Raw genomic sequence first — 6,691 nt, forward strand, 5'->3', positions numbered from 1 at the left:
ACATGCTGTAGTAAGGAAATTATACCTAATACAATTTCACCTTCTCTGTGGCATCCTTGGACCTTTAAACAGACCAATATTATTTATCTATCAGAATCCACCCTCTCAGTCCTACAGTGAGGGAGCATTTTAATAAATGATGTGACAACTGGCCACTCTTATGTGAATGTGATCATTAAAATAGTGAGTCCTTACCAAATGACAGCATTCTTCGAATTGAACGAAATATTTGCCTTTTGGATTGTCCCCTCCCCTTGCATGAAGCATGCTAATGAATTTGTTAGGCTATTACTACACCAATGATGTGAGAGGAGCAACAAGAGACATACAAACCTGTTGGACCACCACCTGGACTGTTACAGGATAAAGGAATAAATGCTACCACACTTCCATAACTGCATGGACTGTCCTCTAGAGGTCCACAGATTAAAGGCTTATTCACTAGCATAATACTTTGGCAGGTGATGGGACCTTTATTAGGTGTGGGACATGGGCTTTTCTTTGGTCATCAGTGTTTCTTTTTGAGAGAGTAATGAGACTCTAACCAGGACCTTTTTTTTGTTTTTCCTTTTTTTCTTCCATTAGCGGAAGGTTTTACTTTACCAAGCAGGCACTTCCCATATTGTTGAGCTGCTTTTCCATAGGTAATAGATCATGATTTCAAATATATTCAAATATATTTATATATGATATGCGATATATAATATATGACATACAACATGTGATATATGATATATGACATAAGATAAATGATATGTGATGTGGGAGGTGGGATGTGCAATATGTGTGATGGATGTCGTATCATATGCTATAACTATATACTACATATCACATACTTCATACCATATACTAGAAGAGTGAGACTTTCTTTATGTATTATACATAATATATAAAGTATAATGTACAATGTATAATATATAAAAGATACTATATGATATATAATATAAACATACACTATATAATATATAGTACATAATATATAATAGGATATATAACATATAACTGATATAATATACAAATATATAATTTATTATATATTTTATATCTAACATGTGATTTATTAAATGTACAATACATATATCAAGTTGATTCATTCTAGTCATATTATGTTTACTTATTATTTTTATCACTTTCTTTTTGGGCCTGTTATCCTTCATTCTATGTTTTTATTACAAAAGCGAAAAGTTAATACACATACTTGAGCTGCTTTCTGATTGGTTACAAGTCACAGCAATGCAACCTATATTCTAGCCAGTTAAATGTGGATTCATACATATAAATAACTCTTTTGTAGTATGGAATTGAGGAGCAAGACAGAATAGAAACAAGTAACTTTAACACCAGGAAATGACACCTGATGGTACACACCTTACTCAGTGTGCTGTTTATGGCAAGAACAACCACAGATCTAATGGATACGTCTGCAGTGCATCATTTTCTCACACGGCGTTTCTCAAGCTTTCTTTGGCTTTGTTCTACCTTCATAATTCTTTCTACTTGTAACATTTCTTAATATTTCCTTTAAGCTGGTTTTACAAAATTTATTTAAAATTTGCTATGGCTTAGAGTAGACAGACACCAGTTACAAAAGTTAAGTGCAGTGAAAGCAGAAACACCATAGGAAAGAGTGAAACTTCATGGTGTCCTCATTGGATATTATGGAGGGGAAAAAAAATCTCTTAATTGTGATTATTTTTACACAATACTTCTTGATACCTAAAACCAGTCAGGAAGCCCCATTGTGCTGTATAGGAAATGTTGCTGTTTGATTCTTTTTCCTCCATTAGTAAGAAACAGAAATGATCACAGAAAATTTCGTAGGTGGTGAGACGTCAGTTTTGCTGTTCCTGTGTTCTATCTCTGAAAGAAGGTGGAAAAATGGTCAACTCTTTCAGTGTGTGCATCCTTTGATGCATTTTATAATGCCTTTCATTCCAAATTTTAATCAGCTGGACATGAAATAAATTTTTAAAAAGCTAACCAATTTGTGATCTTGAGAGTAAACTCACATCATTGTGCTATCAGTGAAATGAATACCAGGAGTAAACTGGTTAGGCTTGAATGGATATTTAACCTTAGACACGAGAATAATAAGCATCAATGAAGGTGGAGAGGAAGAGTGAATGGGTCATTACAAAAACCAAATACGGATTTGCTTAATTTGAATGGCTTTTGATTACAGTGTACTCCCCAAGCCTTTGAGTAACTCTTGTTCAGAAACTGCAGGAACACAATGTTTCTGTGGAAAAGGTGTGTCAATGTGCTGCCTACAAAAGCCCAGGCATGAGTGCTGCCTGTGGAAAAGAACATGGTGTGGGCAGATGGTATAGGGGCTTCCTCACTGTGCTTGTCTTGCTCCCCGGGTATCCGGAAGGGTGGCTGATTGGGTTGGTATAAATTAGTCATTGGCTGGCTCCTCATCATGTTCTGGGCATTTTGACACCTACACGACACCATAAGTATGTTTCTTATACTTCACTCACACACACAAGAGCATTTGTTTTTTTTTTTAAACCAAATAAACGGAAGCTTTGTTCAAGTTCTTCGTTTAGCACTTGGTATTGCACATCCCCCACAAGGGAAATTAAAAGTATTTTTTTCTCTGTTTTCATCCTCAGATTCAGCTGGACTTGTGAAAACACATGACGACTCCCAGTTTTAAAAGACAGATAATGTGCTAGACAGCTGCACATTCGCCACAATCTATCTCCTTTTGTGGCTGGCTTGCTGACAGTCTAAACACTTGCCCCAGTGTAACCAAGCTCTGGCTAACAGTGTTGAGTGGGGTCATCCACTTCCTCCCCCAGAGTCCCTGAAGGGCACCTGAGTGATCTTTCTGGCTTGCTTCATTTCTCTCTCTCTCTCTCTCTCTCTCTCTCTCTCTCTCTCTCTCTCTCTCTCTCTCTCTCTCTCTCTTTCTCTTTCTTTCTCTGCTAGCACAGTAGTTTGGGGAGACTCCAATGATGGTGATGAGTTCCCAGGCAATGGTGGGACTAGACAATGTACCTATCTGTTACCTGAATGACGTTGAGGAGCAAATCCTCCTTTTGCTGATACTTGCTGGGCATTATTATTGACAAATTCAGAAATAAACTTTATGGGTTAATGCACTATTTTGAGTGTTTTTCTCTAAACTGAGTCAACTTTATGTGATAGAAAGTTTCAGGGGACCACTGAGAACTGCTAAGCTGCAACAGAACTGGAGACTATCTAAGCGCCATGTCTCTTTGAGAGATCTCCATGAAGACAGTGCAGCACAAACGCATGCCAGCTACACATAAGCATTGTTGGAAGGAGAGTGTCCCTCCTAAGATCTGCTTCCATACTTTAGGTCCACATCTCTCCAGGTGAAAAATCTTATCATTTCAAAAAAAAAATGATGAGTGTTTCCCCAAATGGGAACACAACCACCAGGTTACAAGTGGGAAGGTGGAGTCTAAGAAAGTTCAAGTCATTTGTTCACCATCATTGACTTACTTAATCATTAGGACAGAATTCAGTCAAGTATGCTCCACAGTGCATTTCTAAGTCATTAGGAGCAGCTGTATTTTGAAGTGCATCAGAATAGTAATGAGGCATGAGCTTTAGTTAGTGTTTAGTGATGCTGTGCAAGCAAATACCTATATAGTAGATTTAAAATGGTGTCACAATCTTAGCTCTTCCCCCCATTAAGGCGAAAAACACTTCCTGTTGATTTGGTGTAAGGCTCAAAGTGAGTCTTAGCTACTGGGAGACCTCCCCAAGTGAGACACAAGAACAGAGTTCAGTGCAAACCCAAAATGTTTATTTTCTAGCACATCGGGGTCGACCCTCAATCAGCACCTGATGGTGAGTGACTAGAAGGCGGCTATAACAGGCAGTTTTTTTTTTTTCACTTTGCAGTCCAGGTCCTTTCTTTCCTTTGTGTACATCAGGCCATGAGTCCGTATGGAGTGGGCTCCAGCAGCTCAGGCTCCGTCCCGTTAGTCCTCACAAAGTGGGCTTCTCTGGGTGACGCAGGCTGGCGCTTCAGCGGAACCCAGGTGCCCTTCTCTTTGGCTTCCTTTTTCTTCTGTTCATTCTCCTTCACCCGCTTCAGGAAGCTGTCTCTGCTCTTTGAGTGCTTGCTGTGCTCAATCCGCACCTCTTGGTCAGAATCTTGCCTTTAACTTGTTTGTTTACAATGATGCCCACAGCATGCTGGGTGACATTGCAGACTCTTCCGGTTTTGCCGTGGTAACACTTATGGGGCATTCCTTTTTGAACAGTGCCCATCCCCTTGATGTCTACAATATCACCCTTCTTGTAGATTTGCATGTATGTGGCCAAAGGAACGACTCCATGTTTCCTAAAAAGTCTAGAGAACATATACCGAGTATCTCTCCTCTTTCCTTTTGTGTTCGTCATTTTGGTGAGTTACTGGAAGATGGCTGCCCCAGCGGAAAGAACAAGCAGTTTTTATACTTTTTAGGGCTACAGGTTACATCAGCAAGGTTACAGTTTAAACTTATTGGCTAAACGTATTGACCTTTGACTCTATTGGCTAGCAAGCATGGGCAGATTATGACAGGCATTCAAACTCTATCTGGGACCAGAAGGTCAGGTGACTATCAGTCAGTACATTCTGTGGTTTTTCAAGAATGTTTCTGCTTCTCCCGAGAGCTGTGGGTGGAGAATGGAACTAGGCCTACCCTTGACCGGAGGCGGATTGGAGTAAGGCTGGTGAAAGCCCCTAGGTTCCTTCACTGGGATAGCCTTTTGTGAGCTCCTTAGCTTTAGCAAAAGGCCTTCTGAGACTAGGTTAGAAAAGTTCTTAGGGTGTTTATGGTGTTGTTCCCTTGGAACAAACGCTGTGAGATATAATTGCCACTTATATAGTTTTACTATACTGACTTTTCTGTCCTCTCCTAAGGTTATGTGTAGCAGCTCTCCCCTAGCCAAACACTAGTCATGTGTTCACACAGAAGCCAGTTCTCTGGCTGTCCTGGCCAGTACATCAGATTATGGGTGTACACCCACCCTGACTCCACACGTCAGTTTTGTTGGATCAGTTGAAAACCAAATATAACCTTAGCGATATTAATCAGAGAAGACTTTTTCAAATGAGTCGTGCTTGAGCACCAGTCAGAGAAATTTTGACATAGGATGAAAGCAATGATTTTTGAGGGGCTATGATTTTAATTGCTCTATACTTTAGCACCAGACCTATAGAACATTCTGTGACTGAAATATCCTCTAGGGCACAGTTAGTGGTATGTAAAGGGATTTGTTTGCCTGTACCTGCAGAGATTCCGTGGGGGATCTGCTTCTTGTCGTCTGTCTCTGGCTTTAGAGGGCAGTAGTCCCATTCAATTGATGTTCTTGTTGGTGAAAGAGAGGTGGAGGCTATATACTGGCCATTCCAGTCTCCAGTGTTGGCTTAAAAGAAATCAACTCTATGGTTTGACTGCTTCAACATCATAGGCCATACTACTGAAAATACAGGAATGAGGCTGCTGTAGATGGTAATGCTATTAACCAGGTATCAAATGGGACCTTTTAGAAGAAGATACATAAATTTGAAATAGTCAGTAGATATAGAAAAACAGAAAAGTTCAGAAAGATTACCAGCAAGAATTATTTTAACATTTTGCTATTAGGCGAATGCCATTCCATGTAATAGCTAGGTAACTTTAAAATAGATAAATAAAAGAGTCATCCAAATAGTGTGGGCTGCGTGCCCATAATTTCAGTACTTTGGAGGCAGGGCAGATTGATCTGTGTGAGTTTGAGGCCAGTTCACTTCATATATTGAGTTCCATGCTAGCCAGGGCTACATAGTGACACCTTGTCTCAAAAGAAACAAATAAATGAATAAATTAACCTTCACCGAGGTGTATTAGTATGCATACTGAGCATGTATATAGTAACACATTTGGCGTCACTGTTCTTTTATGCTTGTTTTTGTTGTTGTGGGCTTTCTTCCAGTTTTCAGCTAGCCCACTGCAACTAAGAATTTGCAGCTTTAGTCCAGAGAAACTATTCTTCTAATTATATATAGGTTGGCTTAGCATTGCCCAACATATAAATTATGTTTCAGCTCATTATTTTAATCCCCTTTCTTCTTTTAGTGTAGGTATTAATGCATTTTCATTTAAACGAATTTTCAGCCAGTTCTGACTCCCAATACTTTTAATTAGCTCTGAAATAATGATATATTGATTTTCATGTCTTAAGAAGCCACTTACAGAAATGCTTTATCAGTTTTTTCTTTGGGCTCATGTTATTGACAATCTTGTTCATCGTCTGTTGTTTATGGCTTAGTATAGTCTGCTGACCTCATCTTGCATGGTTTCTTCCGTGAAGGTTATCTGAGTTTGCATTCTTTATGCATGTCCTCCCCTACCTCCTATTTACGTGCTTGTAGGTTGCCTTTTTTTTCCCCTCCCTCAATCTCTATCTTGCTCTTGTCTAATGTGGAAAATTTCATTGCGTAGTCTTGACAAGTAGCCCAGGCTGGACTCAAAGTCTGGATCCTCCTGCCTCAACCTATGAAAGGCTGGCATTATGTGCTCATATCACCATACCCAGTCCAGAGTTCTAACATAAGTTGATTGGATGCGTTTTGGCACACTCACGTAAGACTGCTTTGTCTTTGAACACAGGGTTTTTGTTTGCCCTCCTTTCTGTGTGAGGAACTATAGCAACCTTCTTCACAGGACTTCAGTGTCAA

The 6,691-nt window shown here is 39.5% G+C and overlaps 1 pseudogene; it reads right to left on the bottom strand.

The window, feature by feature from the left end:
- Nucleotides 1-3,910: 3,910 nt before the first annotated feature.
- Nucleotides 3,911-4,406, bottom strand: LOC147994772 (large ribosomal subunit protein eL21 pseudogene; annotated as a pseudogene).
- Between the last annotated feature and the right edge of the window lie 2,285 nt (nt 4,407-6,691).

The sequence above is a fragment of the Rattus norvegicus genome, chromosome 4 (genome assembly GCF_021556685.1).
Source record: "Rattus norvegicus strain SHRSP/BbbUtx chromosome 4, alternate assembly SHRSP_T2T, whole genome shotgun sequence".
Lineage (NCBI taxonomy): Eukaryota > Metazoa > Chordata > Mammalia > Rodentia > Muridae > Rattus > Rattus norvegicus.